Here is a 19,990-nt window from a genome sequence, read left to right on the forward strand (position 1 = left end):
CGGGGGGGGGGGGGGGGTGCAGATAGGGAGGCTCTTGACTGTCAGGGTCTAAAGACTAGGAGAGACCAGGGAGAGAGACTGGGCTGTGTCCAGCCCTGAAGAGAACTTCCAGAACACCTGGGGCTGTTCGGGCCATTCAGTCATCCATGTGGCTGAGGAAAGTGGGCACCCTCCTGCCCAGCCCTGCTTCTGGATCTCAGCCCCCAGCAGAAGCCCTGCTAAGCCTGTCCCCATTGTTGAAAACAGTGGCTTCCTTTGCCTTTTTGACCATTTAAAAATTTTTATTTTAATGTTTGAAGGAATCCATAAACACATTCTCTGTGTTTAAAAAAAAAAAGGAATATAGAATTAGGTAGCTGCCCCCTTCACTCTGCACACACTTGCCCTCGACTGTCACTGTCAATAATTTGATGTGTGTCCTTCTAAAACTTGGGGTTGAATTCGGTTGCTGGTGGAAGCAAGCAGATTCTGGTAAGCAGAGACCTGAGTCTTTGCAGCCTGAGGCAATGGGCATGCTGCGTTCACACAGGCAGCCTGGACCCCGGCGGGAGGTTCAGCTGGGGCATCATTTTGACAACACCTGTATTTTGTCCCGGGGAGGGGAGGCAGGAGCCTTCGAATGCCATCTTGGACAAAATCCTAAGCGCTCAATGAATGTTCACAGGTGAACAAGTAGATGAGGGTCTGACTATGTGCTTGTTTGCTTATAGGTTCCCCATTTCTAAAGAGCAGAGAGCAAGGTGGGGGGGGGGAATGTCATACTTTGAAGATTCTGGTGAGCTGAGTTTCTGGTCAGTTTAAATTTTACTCTGATAGAATGGCATCCCATTCTCTCCTTAAACCAGTTCTAGTAGGGACCAAAGAAAATTAAAAGTCCTCATTATTTGTAGAACCCTCTCATGCTGAAGATTTTTCTGGAAGTAATATCCCTCCACTTTTTTTCTAAGTTCTCAGCAGGTGACTTGCTGTATGAGAAAGAGTGTAGGTGAGCAGTCATGCCCTGGGAGGGGTCAGGTGTTCCTACAATGCAGTTTCTCCAAGGACTCTGTCACTCCTAGACCACTGCTCCATTGAGACCTTCTTAGCTACGGGCTAGAAGCAGAGACAGCTTGCTAGAAGGATGAGGCAGGTCCTCCACCCAGCCATAACCTGGGGAACCCAATCAGCCAGAGAATAAAAGAAACCCCTGCTGGAGAAGAATGTGGCCGAGGAGCAGGACACAGGGAGGAAGCATAGGAGCAGGTTGGGAGGGAGCAGACCTTCTGAACAGCCCCCCTGTGAAGACCCCTGGATTTGAAACTCAAGTTCCTGGTGCCCCTTTAGTCTGAGCAGAAGGCATCCCTTTTCTAGGAGCAGGACCGAGTTTCTAGGATCTTTCTTGGCTTAAAGTGAGACAGATACAGCTTCTCCCTGTCTCTTCGGTAGATGTTGTCTTCTTCACTGATGGGTCCAAGCCAGGCGGCTTCAAGACAGGAAGCTGTATGGGGAGGGAATGGAGCAGTGGGTGAGCCCACTGAGCAGTGGCCGGGAGGTGGGAGAGGTGATGGAACCTCTCCCTTCTCTTCTCATGAGGTTGGTTTTGCACATGAGCTCCAGAGGGGCTCTGTGATGGCTCCTGCACAGGCTGAAAGCTGACCCTGAGCCGTTCATCTGCATTACCTGGCGTGCTCTTCTCAAAATAGAGAATCCTTGGGGCACCTGGGTGGCTCGGTCAGTTAAGTGTCCGACTCCTGATTTCAGCTCAGGTCATGATTTCAGGGTTGTCGGGCTCTGTGCTCACCCTAGAGTCTGCTGGAGATTCTCTGCCTTTCCCACTGCTCTAAATAAATAAATAAATACATAAATACGTAAAATCTTTAGAGAATCCTTGGAGGGCTGGTGTAAATTCGCTAAGTCAGATTGCTTTTTTGCTGAGCTGTAGTGAGAAATAGCTGGGAGTTTGGGAACTTGGAGTGCTCTGGGGGAGATGGCAGAAGGAAAGTGCAGATGACAGGGCAATTTGGGTGCTGTTTGGGGTTCAGACTGACCCACTAGGAAGGTTCCAGGAATTATTTGTATTGAGACAGCCTCAGCAGCAGACCATGGCCTCAGCTGATGGGGCAGAAATGTCCTGGGGGAGCAGCAGGACAGTCCTGCCTGATAGTGACTGTGTCTGGCCACACCAAAGTGGGGAGGTAGTGACCACCGCTGCCATGTGGTAGAGTGGAGGTGTGCGTGACTAGAAAGCTGTTTGGAAATCCAGATTCTACACCACCCAGGGGCACTACCGAGTGAAATTTACCTCAGCGGGATTGATGGGTTTTATACCCTGTCTTGAGACTTCCCTGGGAAGGTGAATCAGCACCTTCCCCGGTGGTACCCATTGGTAAGTGATTTAGCCCATAATTTCTTTCCAGGGCCTGGACTTATTACTCATGATTACCTCCTCCCTGTCAGATGTGGTAAATGTACTTTAAGCTGCTGGATAGGCTAGGGGTGTTTTCTTTCATCAGATGTTATTAATCTTGTCTTTAGCCCTATCCCTTTTATTCCATCCCTCCTCCATCCATCCCGGGGAGGCCCTCGTGCCTACCGCCCAGAGCAGCGGCTGGTACTCTCTGGAGCAGGGGCTTCTGCAGGGTTTCACGTGGCAGGTGCTCCGGCCCTTACCCACCCAGAGACAGGGAGGCATCGCGGAGAGGATGACTTAAGGTCTATTTTGAGTATTCCCAAAGGGAAGGGGCAGCAAGAGGAGACATTGCTTCCCCAAAACAGTTTTCTTCGAAAGCTCACACTTTCAAAGGCTCCACTTCCATCTTGGGATCAGCGACTATGAAAGAGCTGCCTCGGCCCATCGACACGGCCCGCACTTGCTAGTTTCCCGTTCGCGGCACGAGGGTTCCTTCTGCCAGGGCCCGGCGGCACCCCTGCGCAGAACCCGTCTCTCTCCGGCCTGTGCCTTCACACAGAAGAGATGCAACTTCAGCCTTCCCTGTTGACTTTGTTTTCTCTTCTCCTTTCCCTTTTAGAAAAGCTGACTGGTTCCTTTCCTCTTGGGGTGGTTGGGGCCTCCAAGCTTGTCTACAGAATATCAAACGCAGAGGTATTTTGGGGAGGATGTGATGAAATTTAAAAGGCCCACTTTCTTCCCCTGAAGCACAGCGTCTCCCTTGCCAATGGTCCCTCTGGTTGCCTTCCTCAGTGCCTGGAAGGATGTCAGGGCTGGGTTTGGCCGTAAAGGAGGCACAGTCCTTTATTCCTGCTGCAAGTTGTTATGGATGCATAATTTAAACTTCCGCCTACCTCCTTTCCCCCGAACTGATAATCCAAATCAAACTCAGCACTTGAGCACTGGCTCAGGGTGCTCAGATACGCTCCTAGCTCCTTTATTTTTCTAATTAAAAAAGACGCCTCAGCTCGACTTTATTACCAAGAGGTCTAGCATCTTCCTCTGGAGTATGCCCCCTTCTGTTCTCATCTAAGAGTGACCGAGTTCTACTCCAAAACCCTGTCTGCTTCCCACGCCGGGCAAAGAGGGAGCAGGAGGCTGAGGACCAGCTCACCTGCCTGTGGCTTTGGGTGCTGCCTCACGGTGTCGCTGTTGAGAACAACCCAGAGGATGCGTGGTTTGGGGCTCTGCCCTTCTTGGCCATTCTGCTCAGGCTGCAGGTGCTGCATCCTTGGGCGCCGAGTAACTCCGTTCATACTCAGTATGTAGCCGCTGTTTCCCAAAACATGCCGTGTTGCCCTGGGGTGGGGCCCCGATCCGTTCCAGCCAGAGCCAGCCCAGCAGCTGAGACTTCCCCTTTACTGGCAGTGCATTCCGAAGTGGATGTCGCAATGTTGCATTTCCTCCCTCTCCCTCGCTCCCTCCTTTTAAAAAGATGTTACTGTGGTAAAAGCACTTGTCATGACGTCTACCTTCTGAACAGACCTTTGACTGCACCAGCCAGTGTTGTCATCTGCAGGCACAGTGTTGTACAGCAGATTCCTAGAACTCACTTGTCTAGGATAACTGAGATTAGTATACGCTGATTAGCAGCTCCCTGCTTCCCCTCCCCCATCTCTCAGCCACCACGATATATTCTTTGCTTCCATGGGTTGGATGATTTTAGATACCTCGTGTAAGTGAGATCATGCAGTGTTTGTCTTTCTGTGACTGGCTTATTTCACTCAGCATAAATTCCTCCAGGTTCATCTCTGTTGTCTCCTATTGTGGAAGTTCCTTCTTTTTAAGGTGCAACAGTGCTTGGTCAGGGATATCTCATTCCTTCTGGAAAGATTCTGATAATGCTGAACCTCAAAAGAGAAGGTATCAGGGCCTCTGTGCCCTCTGTCCCCAATCCACTTGGTTGTCCTGGTGCCTTGGCTCTGTGTCCCCCATAGCTTCCAGGAATGGTGGTTTTGATCAGGTCACCAAGTATATGATTCTCCCTTTTCCCAGGGACTAAGGATGCTGCAGTTGTGTCCTGGAGACCTGGTTTTTGTTGTGTTTGGTTTTGTTTGTTTTTAGCAGAACCAGGAAGGTCTCTCTGATACAGCTCCAGAGGAACAGCATATGTAATTTTCAAAATCCTGCCCTAGCCAGCACCACTCTCCACCCTGGGGCTGACTCTGTTATACTCAGGGGGAATGTGTTGTTGTTAATTTATTAACTGGGCAGTTGAGAAACACATCACAAAGCCATCCAGCAGATTTCTGCTCCAGTAACTCACTTGGTCTGACAGGTGTTAGTGCACCCTTAAAGGGTGAGGAGCGTTTCATTTGCCTGGAGTCACATCCCCTCCACACAGTAAACTGTGGATCTTAGAGATCAAGGACATCCTCCACAGCTTGGGCTGCATTCCTGAGTTGAAAACTGGGTTCTATATTACTATATCTGGACTTGTCTCGACATGCGGCAAACACAGGAGAAAATGGCTCAGAGGATAATTAATGCCTAAAACTAGATGGGTAGATTAATTTGGCACTTAATTTTATTTTACGCTGATTCATTCACAAATGGAAATCAGCAATTAGACAATGCAAACTTTTGAACCATGGAAAGAAAGGTTCGGGAATATGAGAAAATACAAGTAAAACATTTTCCAGTTCATTTGAGCAGTTTTCATTTCAAATGATTACATGGGTGTCTTTAGCAATGCATCCAGAGTGCCGAATGGCTAGGTTTTTGATGTGTCCCACCTGCATGAGTGGCCCACCACCCAGACTGGGTGCTGAACCCCCCCATCCCCCAACACTTGAGGGGGGAGCTCCTGTGTGCATGCAACGGATTCATCAGGAGGCTGAGAGAAGAGCAAGGCTGTCCTCCGACCTCCACTGCTGCCTTCTTGGAGTCCAGCAGGTGGGAGGAGCATGCTTCCCATCGGGTCCTCCCGGCCCCCGCCCCCAGCCTGTGCACCCAGGAGGCAGGCGGCCAGTCCGCACCAGCGAAGCAGTGTTAGCGCTGGCCAGGGTCCTGCCTCACAGGGATAACCGGAGCCATGAATCAGGCGGGAGCCCGCTACAACTTGCTCTATCTTGTCACCTCGGATCTCTTTCCTTATCTCTCCTTCGGCAGAGGCGGGCTTGGAGCCATTTGTTTGCTACCACTGGAGCCTGCCGCTAAAAAAATGCCCATCTGGATTTACACCACATCCTGTCTCTCTCCTGCCCGCCCCGTCCTGTGCCTGCCCAGAGCTCAGAGTCTCTGCCTCACCTTCTTCGCCCCTTCCTCCACCTGCCCACGTCCTCACCAGCGGCACTTTTGCCACTGTTGGCCCCGAGACAGAAAGAATCAGAGACTCCTTTCTTCATATGTGCACATTCTGTCAGTTACTAGATCCGCATGGACAGATGGAGTCTAGGCACCAGAACTGTGTTTTACCGTCTTTGAGTATGAAGGTGGGTGGAAGAGGGATGGAATGGAGTCTGCCCAGGAGGCCCAAAGAGAGAGCCCTGTGTTTCGTTGGGGGTGAGGTGTCATAGCGGAGGGTCTCAGGAGCCAAGCGCCTCGGTGGGTGAGAAGCAGGGAGAGTCGAGGAGAAGGAAGGCGCTCAGTTTGGGGAGGATACAGTGGTGGGGGTGGGAGGTAGGGCCCTGAAGACTGTCCTGGAGAGAGAAAGATCCATGTGATATAAAGACAAGAGGTTGGGAGGCTCCAGGTGCCATGTTGAAGTATCGACTTTATCCATTGAAGCTTTATGAAGGGAGAAAGACATGACCAGCTGGGCCTCAGAGGGCTCCCGGGTGGCTGTGTAGAGGGGGATCAGCTTGGGAAGAGTTCAGGAGGCAGGTGGGAGGTTCTTACGGTGGACCAGGATGAGAGGTGACCAGGAGAAAGAGGGTGATAGTTGGGAAGCTTGAGGCACCATGGATGGAAGGACTTGAGGGTTTACTGAGAGCGTCTGGCACACACAGAGGCTAATGTGGGTCTCTCCAGCCTGGTGACTAGGCAGATGATGCTGTTCGTAGCCAGGATGGGGAACAGGAGAAAGAGGGATGGGCTTTTTTCTTGGGTTGGAGATGGGGGAAGAGGACCATGAATTGTTTGCACCATGCTGTGTTTGAGGGGTGTGTTCATTGGGACTCTTTTGGTCCATGAGAAAAACCTAACTTAAGTGGCTAGGGCAGAAGAGGGGGTGGTATTAACTCACAGGACTGGGGAGGCAGGGTAATTGGACACGGCCAGAATGGCGGGCACAGTGTCACTGGGGCTACACTGTCACCTCGCTGCTCCCTCTGCTCGCTTCCTTCTCATCCTGTTTCTCAGTGAGTGCTGCCCCCGCAGCTGCAATGCACATATCTCGTTGCCTCATAATCAAAGACAGACTCTTCCCTACTGTAACCTGTTAGAAAAAGCCTGCACAAGGACTTTGATTGACCTTGGTTGTGGCACGTGCCCGTCCCTGGACGAGCCACTGAGGTGAGAAGGAATGTATACTTTGGCCTAGTCGAAGCCAGGGTTGGCAGAGTCAACTACCAGAGGCAGGGAAAGAGTGCTGGGCTCAGAATAACAAGGTGGGGTCTGCAATGCATGAGGATGTCTGTGTTCTGCACCCAGATGGAAGGCTTGTACAGAGAGGCCCTCAGAGGTAAAGGCACAGTCCTTTCAGTGACCCCAAATTCCCACATGAACTGTCCCTCTGCCCTTACCTGTCTCACCTCTCCTCCAGCCTTCCTGCCTTGACTATCTCTGCTTCAGCCCCACTAGTCCCCTTGCTGCTCCTTGAATGCACCAGGCATGTCCCCCCATCCAGGCCTTTCTTTGCTCTAGCTGTCCTCTCCATTACAGCCACTCTTTCCCCAGATCCTCCCAGACAAACTCCCACACCTCCAAGTCTCCTTCAATCTCATTTTAATGGGCTCATACTGGCCCCCTATTTAATGCTGCATGTCCCTGCACATTCCCAATCCCCTTATCTTGCTTTCATTCTTTTTCACCTTCCAACACCTTCCAACACACTATGTGATTTACTTACTTGTTTTGATTATTGTGTGACTCTTTCCTTCACTGGAATATAAGTTCCACAGTTAGGATGCATCTGTGATATATCCTAAGTGCCTAAAACTGGACAATATTGTGTGCTTACTAAATATTTGCTGGATGAATAAATGAATGAATACATTTAAAACATGAATGGATCTCAAATAACGGGCTAGGAGTAGATTTTAGAATCATCAACATAGAGATTGTTGAAGATATATCATAGGATTTATTCCCCAGGGAAAAGAAGTGAGAAGAGAAATAGGCCAAAGACTGAACCCTGTGAACACCAGGTTTACGGTAAACATGATTAAAGAGGCCTTATTGAGGTAAGAAGTTAGAGAGTTGGAAAACCAAAGACCTCCACAAAGCTGAGGGAGAACAGAATTTAGGAAGAAAAGTGGGTGAGCATGGGTGTCAGTCACTCAGAGGGAAAAGGAGTAGAACTCAGAGTGACACTGGTTTTAGCACATAGGATATCTATCCATCCACGTAACCACCCACCCATCCATCCACCCATGTATGCATCTACTCACCTATCTGTCCATCTACCCACCTATCTGTCCATCCATCCATCCATCCATCCATCCATCCATCCATCCATCCACCCATCTACCCATAGATGTCTCTCCATCCATCCACCCATCTGTCTGACCATCCATCCATCCATCTATCCACACACCCATCCGTGCATCCACCCACATGTCTGTTCATCAGTCCATCCATCCACCCTTCTGTCCATCCATCTATTCATGCATCCACCCACTCATCTGTCCATCCACCCATCCATGCACCCACCCACACATCTGTGCATCCATCCTTCTACTCCATCTGTCCATCCATCCATCCATCCATCCACCCACTCATCTGTCCATCTACCTATCCATCAATCTATCTATCTATCTATCTATCTATCTATCTATCTATCTATCTATCCATCCATCCATCCATCCATCCATCCATCCAGTTGGCCTTCAGTTATTGTGCCAGGAGTAAAGACACAGCTTCTCGTATACAGTGCAGAAAGGAAGGCAGGCACACATACAGTCATTACAGCCTGGCGTGGTAGTCTGTGGTCAGGAAGGTACAAAGTGCTATGGGAGAACAGAGGTGAGAACAGCCAACTCAGCATGGTGGGTTAGCATGGCTTCCTGGAGAAGTCGCCACCTGAGCTGGGCTGGAAGGATGAACAGCCTGGGAGAGAGAGTCTTGGTAGTCATGGGACAGAGGCCCAGGCCTGTGGGCGTAAGGGAGGCATGGGATGTAAACAACAACCTATTCACCAGGCTTCGACGATAAGCCACACTGGGCCTACGGCCCAAGCATGGTCTCTAATCAGGCCAGCTGCCCTGCACGGAGACAGCCAGGGAAGCAATGAGCCCAGGGATTGCCCAGCACCCACGTGGAGGAGGGTGGGGGTCAGCCAGGTCTTGCTAACTCTGAAACCTGGTTTCTGTCATTTTTTTTTCCAAATGACTGTCTTTCATGACAAGAATACAATGTTCTCACACGTTCAGCCTTACTGTCTTTAGTTCCAGACAGGCAGAATGATAATCTCGGCCAGCCTCTGAATCTAGACGCACTTTATGGCTCAGTAACTAAGACAGCACCAGTTTTAAAGACAGTTTTCACAGACAGTTAGGACATAATGTCCATCAGAGCCTCTTAGCATCATTTTAAAAAAAATCTACTCAGGTAATACATGCTCATTAAGTTCTCACTTTATCTAATTTCCTTTTGAGCACTCATTGCTTATTACAGAGTGGTTTCTCTGTGACAGCTTCCTGATTACAAGAGTCGTTTCTACAAATAAGAAAAAATCCTCTTGCACCACACTGGTGTATTCTGATTATTATTATTATTATTATTATTATTATTATTAATGCAGTTGTTCACTCAGGGCACATTTATTGAGCACGGTCTATTTGACCTGAAGGGTTCTAGAATGTGTAAGTCATGTGCCCGTCACCCAGCAGCTCCTGCTTACCCGGTTGGACTCCATAACTCCCAGCCGGCCGTCATGGGAGTTCAGGGTCCTCGACCCTCACCTACGCCAAGGCGGCAGAAATCAGGGACCTGGCTGTGTACCTCGTGGGAGATGGATTCTTTGTTGTCACAGAGTGACAACGAGCTCTAAATGATCCACGGTTATGTCACTAGGCTGGGGTCATCCAGGTGTTTGCCTTCCTACCTTCTCCCTGCCCTGTGGCCATGTCATGAATCAAAGGTAAACCTCCATTTTATGAACTGCGTCTTGACTGCAGCACAGGTAAAAGGTGAGGTAGAAGAGAGATGTGGACTCATTCCTGGACATGCTGAAGTGAGGGGCCCAAGATGGTGGACCATCTTCTCTAAGACTGCCGACAGCTGGGAGAATCCCAAGTGATCCCCTCAGCTCCTCCGTGCAGCTTGCTCTTTTCAGAGGGGACACTTCCCAGCAGCCATGTCACATACTAAGACCTGAAGTTCACCGACAAGTAAACTGGCTTCCTCCTCAAGCCAACCTAATCCCAACCACATAGAGTCTATGATGTCTTTTTGTTTTTAATTCCAAAGGAAGGGGCTGCTTCCATTTCTTATACAGCTCCTTTTGCAAATGAGTTTTATCCACTGGGCAAAGAATGGGAAAAGGGGGACCTCAGTATTCCTGGGGGGGCAGCTCTCTCATCCAGACCAATAGCTTTTGGGGGCCAGTGGCGTCCCATGCTGGCCAGCATGCTGGCCCCATAAACTGAGACTATTCCCTCTCTGTCTTTGCCCTCCACAGGAGACAAGATTTCTAACTACATGCACAGTTTGCGGTTGACAGAAGTACCCATAGGCCAGGACCCAGAGCAGTCTCATTTTTGTGGGAGGAAATCTGCCCCCTCAGTTGTGGGGTGGCTATTGCGTAGGGTCTCACAGCCAGACTTGAAGTCCTGCTCCACCCAGGAGACCCCAGACCCCCACTCGGACATCACCCTAAGTTAGGTATCCCACAGTCACGTTGGCATTTACATTTCTATGGAGTATTTCCAATTCAGTGAATGGGAAATTGTTCTGTAATTTCCAAAAGCAATTAATTATGGAGAAAATTTTGCACCCAAGGAAAACAAGAATTTAAAAGAACCATCAATGTGGAAAGTACCACACCAGACTGGAGTTGGACTTTTTTATCTCCTTCCCGAGTGGTTGTCAGTGGTGTGGGTGAGTGAGGTGGACCTGGCTGGCCATCCTGGTTCTGCTGGTTCTAGGAAGGTGGGGATTCCATTCTCCCAGGGCAGTTCTAGGGACTAAAGGAAATATCTATTCAAATGCATCAGCACAGTGCCTGCCACCTAACACCACAAACACTCCGTAAATACGTCCCTCACTCTTTCCGTAAGCTGTTATCATAGAGGAAAAAAAAGCTTAAATCCCAAATGTAACATGCCCCTCCCCCCAATAGCAGGCAGAGACCTTTAGAGTAGGCGTGGTGGGTGGGGGGGTAGATTCTTACCGCTTGACACTTCTCTGCACCCACAGCGTTAACCAGCGCGTGGAAATGTCAGCGCCGTTATGTGAGACGATGTTGCTAAGCTTTACACGTCACCATCTTTCCAGTGTTGGACCGTTAGGGAAAAGTGGGGGGCAGAGGCGGGGTGGGGGGGAGACAGAGTCCAGAGGTGTTTGGAGCATGTGTCATCTCAAGAACATTCCTGTCCCGAATAGACCACTATTGACATACAAAGATACACAGTCAGACACGGACGGAGGTGGCCACGAAACTGTTCAGCCCAAAGGCTAGATTCACTATTGTTGAAACTGAATAGGCAGTGGGGGGACCCCTGGCAGCCTCTCGGGGCACGTGCTGCCTCAGTGACCCAGAGTAACCGTGAATAAAGGGTTCTTAGAAGTGCTGGGGTCTGAGTCAGTGATGTGAGCGATGCAGCAAAGGGCAGAGACTGACTCAGTGCCCCTGAGACTGATCCCTCCTGTCCTCTGGGTGGCTCTGTGCCGTGAATCATCCTGTCAGCCCATTAGGAAGACAGCCACAACCGGGGGCAGAGTCTGCGGTGCCAGGGACAGCGTGACAGGAATGCGTGGATGACGGTGACGGTGATGAGGATGACGAGGACAGCAGCATTTGTGTGACATTTACTGTGTGCCAGGCCGTGTGCCGAGCACTTCACCGCACCCCCCGAAACGGGGCTGTCACTAGCCCCCCGCCCCGAGTCACGGATGAGGAGGTCGCCCAGGTGGAGCCAGTGACGAGAGCCCAGAGGGCCTGTGGGCGACAGAGCCCCGGTTCTGTACACCCCGCGGTGCCCCCTTCTCCTGCGAAGCGCGCGCCTCTTGCAAACCGCCCACAGAATGTGTCCTAAGACGCTCGGCGGGCGTGGAGTTGGATACCTGAAGGGACTCTGTGCTCACGGTTGATTCCTCTTAAAACAACAATTTTAAACAAGAGGCCTTTGGATCTCATCAAGATAGGGCTTAAGTGCCCCTCACCAAACATCTTCCACTTCTTGTTAAAACAGTGGTTTTCCAGCTTTTTGGTTTCAGGACTCCTTTACACTCTTAAAATTACTGAGAATCCCAAGGGCTTTTGTGGCCGGGGGTGGGGGAGGGGGTTTGAGGATAAATCTGTTGACACTCTATCGAGAATCAAAGCTGAAGAAACGTTTACATATTTAGTACTTCATTTAAAAATAACATCAAGGAAAAAAGTAACACCAAGAAGCCCATTACATGTTATTCAAAATAACAGAACATATTTTTATTAAAAATCACTCTATTTACAAAACAAAAAATGTAGGGTGAAGCATGGCACTGTTTTACACTTTTCCAATCTAGTGTCTGCCTGTAAGATATCTGGGGTCTTATATCTGCTTAGGCCTTCAGTTTGTTGCAGCATCCCCACATCGTGTGACTTCTGGAAAAACTGGGCCCTCTCGTGAGAACAGGGAAGACAGAAAGGTAAATAAGACCTTAGTATGAGTAGGAAAACAGCTTTGACCTCACAGGCCCTAGAAGGCTGAGATTGCCGGGCTCCCTGGGCCTCACTTTGACAACTGCTGGCCTAGAAGGACCAGAACAGTCTTGGGTTGGAAGACGTGTGTGTGCACAAACGTTCCCACAGCATCCGTGAACTAGGACATTCTGAGTGTGTACCCAACCCGCTCAGCTCCGGCAGGTCAGAATGGTGAGGGTGGGAGGTGAGTGGGAGCAGGGTTCCAGAGCCCTTGCAGGTGGAAATTATACTGATCCCTGCAGAACTGCTGATTCCCATCAGCCATCACTCTGGGGCCGTGCGGCAGGCTGGCGTGCCTGGCCCAGCTGGGTTTCTTGCTCCGAGAGATGCCTTCCTGACGGGCAGCCCCTTCGCAGACAGCCCTTCCTTCTCTGTTCTAGCATGCCGGAGGAGTTCAGTGTCACGTTCTGCTCAGTCAGGCAGAACTCTAGGCTGATGTGTAAAACCCGTCTGTGTCCAGAAGACTCAGTGGCACTTTTCTCTTAGGTAGGAGCTCATGCCACAGGTAAGCCTCTGCTCCTTGGCAGGCTGGGTGGGGTGATACACCTTGATGTGAGCCATCTCAGGTGATCATTTGCCATGGCGAGAGCTGAAGGGTTATAATGACGTTGGACCTGGGAAAACCCTTAGAGTTACAAATGGCAGGAAACCTGGAAGTTTGAGGGTTTTTTTTGTGAGTGCTCAGCAGTTGAAATGCATACTGGAGAGTTGGCAGGCTCCCTCTGACAGCTTTGAACTTCTTAGGATGAAGGTCTGGGAGAGAGAATGCCCTCTCTCCAAGAATATTCACTCCAGCAAAGGATCTCGACACTGTCCTGCTAGAATACCTTTCTCAGGAAATAGACAAAAGCAAATGGGAAATACCTCTTCCATGTTCCAGGATCAAAAATTCAAGTTAAAAGATTTTTAGCTAAAAATAAGGCATATGGCTTGAGCAAATGTGCTTTTTGCTTTGCATACTGGCTGGTGGTTGGTTCATTCATTGGCTCAGCAGGACTGGAGTGCCAGGTGCTTTGAGGGACCCAGAGGGTCAGAGACAAGTGAGCCCTCAGAACAGAGTGAATGTGCCCAGCAGAGGGAGGAGAGCTGGACTCAGGTACCATCACTCTGTAGCAGTGGTTCTCCAACGTTAGCCTGTGTTGGGAACAGTTTCTGACTCATGAGGCCTGGGGGTGGGGCTTGGTAACTTGCATTTCTAGAGCATTCCCAGTGATGCTGCTCGAGTCCACACTTGGCCAGAGAGCCAGGATAATGTTGACCAAGTGACATTAGCTGATGGGCCTTACCCTGCTCTCAGAGGGGTCCCCAAAGCTGGGGATGAGAAGGAGCAGGCAGCCAGATTGGACCTGTGGAGCAGTGAGCAGGGGGCATAGGGGAGGACGGCATGTTGTGGCTGGTGGTAGCGGCAGGATGAGGACAGCAGTTCAAAGTGTCTGTGCTGCGCTCTTGTCCGGGTCTAACTGGAAGGCCGGGGGGATCCGCTGTGAAAGGCTCTGATAGCCCCCTGGGTCCTGGCACCTTAGGAAAAAGGGATCCTGAGAACTGGCTAACATGTACCCAGTAAGTTACTGCCTGAGCAGCCCCAGTGCAAGGGGGGAGCTTCCTTCTTTGCAGGGAGGACATAGACAGTTTGTTGTCCATAGGCTGAGCTGGGCCAGAGATTGAAATTCATTTGGCTGAGTTATGCCTGAAAAATACAAAGTAAAACAGAGGGTTTCGAGGCAATTATTTGAAAAGAAATCCTCCTTCCAGAATGACATTTGGAGCAATCTTTGCCCTGACTATTCAAATGAGGAATGCTGACATACATGCTTTGCTTTGCTCTTGTCACTTTTTCCAAGTGGAAGCATCTGTGGTTGTCAGGAGGGAATGTGAGTGGACAGCACCTCTAGTGATGACTTGTAATGCAGATTACTCGAACACACACGGATGTGTGAGATGCAAAAGTGCTATGATTCCATGGGCCAAGGTCTCCTTGAACCTAGGCCTAGACAGTACACAGTGTGGGCTCACCCCTGGCTCACTGCTGATCGTAAGAGAGGGAAAGTGGAGGGTGTAGGTGGTGGGAGGCCAGACGCCATATCCCAGATGGACCTAATCTCCGTCCTTGACCCTGTCTCACCATGGCCACCACCTCACACACAGGGTCTTGCATTGAGGGTGTATAATGATTGTGTCATTGGGAGGTTGGTGCCTTGTGGGAGCCGTGTGCAGTCGGCCAGGCACTGTGCTGGCTGGGGCTGGACAACCACGCTGAAGATAAGCTGAAGACGAGCATGCTGGGAGCTGGGCGCCTGGATGCTCTTGCACCCTTAGGAGTCCACCTGGAAAGCCTCAGGCCTGGGGCTTTCCACGCTGCGCCCTGGCATCCCCAGGCTCAGAGAAAGCAGAAGGGGTGTTTTCCAGGTGGACAAGAGGTGCCACCAAATACTGCCTGTCCACTGGGTTCTGTTCCAACCTACGTGGGAGAGTGCCTCTGGAGGAAGCCAGGCTAGGTGTTCCTTGTCCACGTGGAGCAGGTGGGCCCACCTCAGGTGGCTTCAGAACCCCGTGGAAGTCCTGTCTCCATGTGGGGTCCGGCCCTCCCTGGCCGAGGCTCCTGATAATCCACTTGATTGCTCTACACGTGCCCTTTCATGGGAGCGGAGAGAAACACCTGCTCCATTACCTGCCTCACAGGACTCTGGGGGGACAGAAGAAGCCAGCACTGAAATACCTTGAGCGTAGTAATGGTAACATTCGTATCCGGCCCTTTTCTGTGCCAGGCAGTGGGATCCGGGCCTCAGCCCTCACCACATGGGCGGATGCAGAGATGAAATACAGCAGCAGGGACAGTGCAGCTTTGATCCCGTGGTCTGACTTCAGGGCTCCTGTCCTCTCCCACGATGCCCCACACCCACAAGCTCTGGGAAGCGTCCATACGTGTGTCTCCTCTTCCAGGAAGGCACCCAAGGAGATGGTCCCAGCCTGGCCAGCTCCTGCCAGATGCTTCCTGTCTCCGGCCTCAAGAATGTTCTCTGCAGTCCAGAGAGGGCTGGTTGGGGAGGCTGCTGACTTCTCCCTGTGGGCCTGGGAAGCCCCACATTTTACACCCCTCACTTCTTGACTTCAGCAGCACCCCCTGGAGTGACTATATACACAGCCGGGGGTGGGGAGGGGGTGCTCTTTGAGGGAGATCATGGGCTGAGGGACTTCTTCACATAGCCGTGTTATGGAATTGCATTCAGCCTTACTGAACAGCAACAACAGATATTATTTTTTTATGTTTTTAAACTGCAAGCACGATTAAACCAAAAGAATGCCCACTCATTCTGTCATTACATTTTATTGGACCTAGTAAATATCACTTATAACCACTTAAATCAGATTTCAGCTTCTCAGGCACACAATTCTCATCAAAATGGCGGCAAAAGTCCAAGAACTAAAATTTAAAAATTGAACATTCATTCTCCTTTCAGTGTTGTGGGGTGAGTATGAGCTGGAGAATCTGTGGTTTCCTTTTGAAAATTTGGCTCTAACTCTTACCAGCTCCATGACTTTGCCTAGATGTTGACCTTTCTGGACCCAGTGTCCTCCACTGTAAAGGAAGGCTAATCCGGGTGGTCAGGCTGTTGTGTGTTCAGTGACACAGGCCTACAAAGTATCGCCCATAGTGACCGGCTCTAAGTTAATGCAGTTGCTGTACTATTAGTACTGTGTCTGGAGAAGTTAGACGTGGGCTGAGGTGTCTCCTCTCCTGCTCTGTGCCAAAACCAGAACACCAAGATGTCCATGATGAATATCGTTCTCTAGGTGGCTGGAGCCATAGTGGGCGGCACTTGGATTCATTCATTCATTCATTTATTCATTCAGCACTCAATCAGGACATATTTGCCAAACATCTCCTTTATGCGGGACACAATCCTAAGCTCTCAGGTTCTCATGGCAGAGGCAAGACTATAAATAAAGTGAGGACGTAAAATAGGAAGGGTGGGAAAGAAGATGTGGGCAGGAGGGCCAAAGTGGGCGCCCTCCTTGGGGCAAAGAGCCAGTGGGCAGAGCTGCTGGGAGGCTCCCAGGAGACCACGTGAGAGCACTGGGAGTGGGTCACAGGAAGCCTTAACCTCACCTGGTTGGGTAGAGTGGTTGAGTGAATGGCGTACTAGAAAATGACTTATGTGGACCTTGGAAATCAGCCTCTGAGCCCTAAAGAATAAAGGGGGAAATGTTTTAAATTTAGCGGAGAGCTTTAGGGAAAATGTGGAAAATGGAACTGGGGGTGTGGGGGAGGGGCTGCTGTTGACAAGAGGACATTCAACGTGAGACTGGATTACCAAGGAGAGTTTTGGATATTCTGGAAAAGGGGGAATTATCTGATGGCAATGGAATAAGTGATTTATTCTTTTGACGTATAACACCACAATTCCCTGTCTCCTGAGCATTGGCCCAACCGGGAAGGAAGATATTAGGGACTAGTTGTTTGCTGAGCTCAAAGTCTCTGTTGACCTTAAAACAACTTGCCTGGAAGAAAAACGACCTAGTGTATATTTACTATTGAACATAATTTTCCTTAGGAAGTCTGCAACCCTATTAAAGATTAATAGGGAATCTTATTTTCATATGTTTCTGCTTAAAGTCTGTTTGTGCAAGTGTAGGCTGTTAGCCATTCAGACATCCGTTTACCTTCTTCCCCCACCCCCTCCCAGGGCAGGCAGAAGCTAGGCTCCTTTAATGTACGGAAGGTAAATTAACATTCTGCTGAGCGGAGCTTGGAGCTTGGGGCTCAGGTACCACAGAGGTATTTAGCGCTGGTCCTTTGGGGGTAAGGGCAAAGGGAGGAATTTTGCAAATTATTAAAGTCAGGAGAGCCTGTGTAATTTCAATTTTTCATCTTCTGGGAACCCCCAAAGAAGCAAGGTTTGACTGAAGGAGGCCAGGCGGCATTTGGGATAATTTCTAGAATTTACCTGTGTTTCTCTAAAGTAATTAGAGCTCAGTTTCTCTGGCTCTAAACATCATGATGCAACACTTCTTTCTGAGGGGCCAGACAGCACCTTCCTAAATTTATACAGGCCTGATGCTAGCCAGCTCAATAGAGGACCACATCTGGGGACCATATGTAGTGACCTGTGGAATTGTCTTGACCTGTTTCTGTGAATGTGATTCCACTGGCCTATAAGACACATTTCTCTGCTAGGAGATGTGGAGGACTCACAAGAGACATCTCTCTTTGGTTGTAATGGTAGGATTAAGTCTGATGTTAATCATGAGTGTGTTGAGCCTATGTAGACTTGAATGGGTGGATTAGTGATCTCAGGACCAAGCGTTTCATACGCCATATTATTAGCAGAAGCATTCTAAGAAAAAAAAAAAAATCAGTGTGACTGTCTTTACCCTAAGGCCTCATAGAGGTCTCAAGAGCAGTATGGACCTCCTGGGCTGGTCCAGAGCAAAACAGAAGACACAGCGCTGACAAGTCCTGTCCTCTAGGAATCTGGAGGTCATACACAGGTGCTCGGTGCCTGGTACATTCATCTTCCAGTAGCACTTTGAAGGACTTACTGTCATTCAACTGGAGTAATCAAGCTCCAGAGAAGTTAAAGTACTCACCCCAGATGCCATGTTTAGCAAGTGGTTGAAATGAAATTGAAGCCCTGGTCCATTTTCAAATTCTGTATTCAAAACCTCCACTGTGCGCTGATTTTTAGCAGTGTTTTGTTTTCTGTCGCCGCTGTGGCAGATTACCGCAAACATGGTGGCTTTAACACAAATTTATTCTCTTACATTTCCAGACATCAGAAGCCATACACGGGTCTCATGGGGCTGAAATCAAAGCACCCGCAGGACCGAGTTCCTCTTGGAGGTTCTTGGGGTGAATCCATTTCCTTGACTCTTGCCCATATGCATTCCTTGACTCGTGGTCCCTGCCCCCATCTTCAAACTCAGCAAAAGCTGGTCCAGTCTTTTGCGCATGGCATCTGACCTCCTCATCTGCCTTCTTCTTCCCCTTTTAAAGATCTTGTGATTACATTGAGCCTACCTGGACGATCCAGGACAATCTGCTCACTTCAAGATCTACGCCTATAATCACACATTTAAAGGCCTTTGCGCCATGCCAGGTAACATATTAACATATTCCATGGTTCCAGAGACTACAGTGGAGTGTAGACATCTTCTTCTGCCTACAGTAGTTTTTCTGCTGAGGTGTGTTTTTAATTTTTGCTATATCATGAATTGTAGAACTAGTGAGTCCCCGATCGTTGCTAGAACGCACAGAGCCCCATATGTGGCTTTCCTCTAGCACACCTAGTGTGCACTCCGCAGCAGCTCTACCCCTGCCTCTGTCTGATCTTTCAACGGCCGCAAACACCCTCACTCATCTTACATTTATTCTGTTGCATCAAGTTACATCTGAATGCGTCTCAAAATTCTTTTTGAAGTGAGAGTGGGCATAAATAATGCGGTGAAACCATGGTGGGTGACCTTTGCTGCCCCAGGGCTCCTGAGCAGTTGACTCAGAGCTTCTCAGGTTCCCGGATGAACGTAAGGCGACTGCTGTCAATCGGTTCCGAAGGTGGAGGTGTCTGCGGAATTTTATAAAGTAAATTCATACCATGTTGGTCTAGAGTTTTAAGATATGGCTCTACTGGTGAAAGATTGGTTGAGCGTCTAGATTTCTGTTTCTTCTTGTGGCCAAAAGTCACAACACTGATACCTGAAGTTCCCGTGCAGAAATACGGAAGGCTTACTGGATAAGATTGACTCTTAAAAGAGTTTTAGCTTATTTGTCACAGACCGCTATGGGATATCTGAATGCTTTATGATTACGTAACCATCCAGAAAACCTCAAATTTCTTTTTTCCCTCAATTTCTTCCCATAAAAACAAGTACTGGCAAAGCTAAGTTTTCTGCAGAAGGACATCTTGCAGCATGGATAATACAAAACAACTTGATTTGACTTGGCAGTGCAGCACAGGACTGTTTGCAGGGTTTCTGTGCCCTGGTATGACTTACAGTCTGCTTACACTATGACCATCATTGTGCCGTGGAGAGATTGGTGAGGGGGGTGAGGGGAGGAGTTCTGGCCGGAGGGCAGCTCTGGGGCATCCGATCCAAGGCTGCCAAGAGCTCCTTCACTGTTGGAATGGATTCCCTTGCCAACTGCCAGAGCTTGCTTTTCAAATTTGCTACGTAGAGATTAGCTGTCAAACCCAGTCGGCCAGTCTGCAGCTGTTGACTGATAGGTGTCAGTGCTCATGCAAGGTGGCTTCATGAGGGATGCCGAGATCGATCGGACGCTGACCTGGACGCCCTTCAGGGGGCTGCCGCTGTGTCACGTCCTCGGAAAGGCTAAGGAAACATGGCGCCTCTGCCCTGCAGCGTGCTTACACCGAACCCTCACCCTGGAGGGACACCCCAAGTGGGACACGTGGCGTGGACTAAAGTCATGTGTGACTCCACCTGCATTTCCTAAAATCCTTCCTTGGTAGGACTTTGTCACAGCACTGTGGGTCAAGCCCAGAGGGCAGTGAGCATAGCCTCCTGTGACCCTCAGGCTGGGCCAAGAGCTACCA

General features: G+C 49.7%; 1 protein-coding gene across 2 annotated transcripts in view; it reads left to right on the plus strand.

Moving 5' to 3' along the window:
• The window catches only part of GFRA1 (GDNF family receptor alpha 1), a 203,262-nt gene that overhangs the window by 142,247 nt on the left and 41,025 nt on the right, over window positions 1–19,990 (plus strand). The window lies entirely within an intron of this gene.

The sequence above is a fragment of the Ursus maritimus genome, unplaced genomic scaffold (genome assembly GCF_017311325.1).
Source record: "Ursus maritimus isolate PB19 unplaced genomic scaffold, ASM1731132v1 scaffold_7, whole genome shotgun sequence".
NCBI lineage: Eukaryota > Metazoa > Chordata > Mammalia > Carnivora > Ursidae > Ursus > Ursus maritimus.